The 3,010-nt window shown below is 46.5% G+C and overlaps 1 pseudogene; it reads right to left on the reverse strand.

The window, feature by feature from the left end:
- Positions 1–207: 207 nt before the first annotated feature.
- LOC129480082 (uncharacterized) lies at positions 208–1,654 on the reverse strand (annotated as a pseudogene).
- Positions 1,655–3,010: the final 1,356 nt, after the last annotated feature.

The raw sequence follows: 3,010 nt of genomic DNA on the forward strand, positions 1-3,010 counted from the left end.
TAGTGACTGGCTGTACTAGGACACCTAGGATAGTGACAGATCTGGAGGACAGTTGTCTGGGACAGGAAAGTAAGACTGAGAAGGCTGCACCAGTGTCCCGGAGACAGTTAACCTCCTGGCCCTCAATGGTCAAGCATACCCGGGGCTCTGTGAGGGTGATGGCATGGGCTGGCTCTTGCCCCAGGCACCCTCAGTCCTGCTGCTGGATCATCTGGTTAGTGGCATCTGACTCAGAGGACCTTCGTCCCCTGGAGCAGTGGGCCTTCCAGTGATTATGTTGACATAAGGGGCATGGACGAGGTGGCGGTTTATTTCTACTTGGACAATCTTTTTTAAAGTGTCCTTGTAGACTGCACTGGAAGCAAGCCCTATTAGGCATTCGATTTGCCCAGCTTTTCCCTCTTCCAGAGCCTCCAAAGTCCACTTGCCTGAGGGCCATGACTAAAGCGGTGGCCTTTTTTTTATTCCGTTTGTCCCGTTCCACCTGCTCCTCCTGATCTCTATTATAAAAAACCGAGGTTGCCAAGTTCAATAGGGTTTCTAAGTTTTGCTCCGGGCCTAAGGTGGATTTTGAAGTTTTTCCTAATGTCTGCAGCTGACTGAGTGATAAACTTATCTTTTAAGATTACTTGGCCTTCAATAGAGTCAGGTGACAGGGAGGTATGCTTCCTCAATGCCTCCCTTAGTCTCCCCAGAAAGGCAGTAGGATTTTCTTCCTTTCCCTGTGTTATAGTGGACATCATTGAATAATTCATAGGCTTCTTTCTAGTTTTCCTTAGTCCTTCTAGCACACAAGTTAGCAAATGTCTGTGGCACCAATCTCCATGTTCTGATTCTGTGTCCCAATGAGGGTCTACACTGGGAACTACCTGCTGGCCTGTGGGGAATTGTTCTCTTTCCTCTCATCATCCTATCATTGACCTGACTGAGATACCAGAGATCGCCAAACTCTGGGGCTGCAGTTATGGCGGCACTTCTCTCATTTGGGGTTAGTGTCTGATTTAGCAGTAACATTATATCTCTCCATGTCAGATCAAAGGATTGTCCTAACCCTTGTAAAACATTAACATAGCCATCAGGGTTATCTGAGAATTTACCCAGGTCTATTTTAATTTGCTTTAAGTCTGAGAGAGAAAAAGGTACATGCACTCTGGTTGGGCCGAATTCTCCTCCTCCCACTGCTTGGAGGGGCATAATCGGGGAATATTGGCATTCTTTGGTTTATTGTTTACCCCTTTGTCTATCTCCCTTTGGACCATTTGGGTTGAAAGGGGGTCCTTATTAGTTGGAGAAGGAGTCGGGGGGATGCTGGGGTAGGGAGATAGACTCTGAGGGCTTCCTCTAGGGCATAAATCACACTTTTTACATAATTGCAAGTTGTCTCTTAATGAAAAGAAAAGTTTGTACATATGGCCCTTCACCCCATTTGCTTTCTTTTCTACAAAAGAGGTCTAGCTGTAAGATGGTGTTATAATTTATACTTCCCTCAGGAGGCCAGGTTGCCCCCCCCCTTGAAGAGGATATCATGGCCAGGCAGTACTGCAGAAGAATATAAGTTGTTTCTTTCTTAGTGTCTGAGGGTCAAATTGGTCCCAATTCTCCAGAATACATCTTAGGGGCATTTTTGCCTGGGGGTAAGGGGAACATTTCCCATCTGAAAAAAGAACATAGGGATGCCAGCACCCCTAGTCATCTTCCTATGAGCATTAGTCCTAGAGAGTCCTCTAAGGGCCTAATGCTTATTCTTTTCCGAGGTGCGCAACCACCCATGGACCTCTGCTTATCAGATTAGTTATGCTCACTGATGTAGCAGTCCTGCACCCCTTTTCCTGCCTTTCTTGACCACAAAGAAAGGGGCCTGGGCTGCTGGATTCTACTGGTCATTTACCAGAGTGCCCAACGTTGCCTTTGCGCTCAGAGGTGAGTTGCTTTCCAGGGTGTGTAACCACCCATGGACCTCTGCTTATCGGATTAGTTACACTCACCGATGTAGCAGTCCTGCACCTCTTTTCCCGCCTTTCTTGACCACAAAGAAAGGGGTCCAGGCTGCTGGATTCTAGTGGTCTTTACCAGTGTGCCCAACATTGCCTTTGTGCTCAGGGGTGAGTCCTAGAGTTGGGTTGGGTTCCTGAGTATGTCATAACAACCCAGCCACCCCAACAAGATGCATTCCCATAAAAGCAGTTATTATGCAAATTCATTTCAGAGAGGGTGTAGGTAACCTTTGAGTCAGGGTTGAGATAGTCTTTTGATTCTGGAAGGCATGGCTGAATGCAAACAGCTCACATGTTTGAGGAGACCAATTATTAGGCAATTTTTCTAACTCTGCTTCCACAAGAGTCTCCGTATCAATTATTATTATTATTATTATTATTTTTTGAGACAGAGTCTCGCTCTGTCACCCAGGCTGGAGTGCAGTGGTGCAATCTCGGCTCACTGCAAGCTCCGCCTCCCGGGTTCACGCCATTCTCCTGCCTCAGCCTCTCCGAGTAGCTGGGACTACAGGCGTCCGCCACCACGCCCGGCTAATTTTTTGGTATTTTTAGTAGAGACGGGGTTTCACCGTGGTCTCGATCTCCTGACCTCGTAATCCGCCCGCCTTGGCCTCCCAAAGTGCTGGGATTACAAGCATGAGCCACCGCGCCTGGCCTCCATATCATTTATTGAATTGAAAACCATTGTGGTTTTTTCCTCAATCACCTGGGAGGAACCATCTATCTTCCTGTCCTGAAGGGAATTCCTCCTAGGTCTGGTCGGACCTTTGTATGGTAATTAAGATTTAAATCCCCTGTTAGGAAATCTGCTGGGTTAAGGGAATTATCAGTGGTCAGTGGTTGGTGTTAAATTACCTTTTTTTTTTTTTTAACAGAATAGCCCCATACCTTAAGATTTTTGAGTAAGCAACCTTTTTGCTTTTTTGACTTAGGATAGTTCTGAACCGGTGAGGTGTGCTCACAATGAGGTTTCCTCTAAAGCCTAATTTTCTACTTTCTTCTGTTAGCAAAGCAGT

This window comes from Symphalangus syndactylus, chromosome 4 (genome assembly GCF_028878055.3).
Source record: "Symphalangus syndactylus isolate Jambi chromosome 4, NHGRI_mSymSyn1-v2.1_pri, whole genome shotgun sequence".
NCBI lineage: Eukaryota > Metazoa > Chordata > Mammalia > Primates > Hylobatidae > Symphalangus > Symphalangus syndactylus.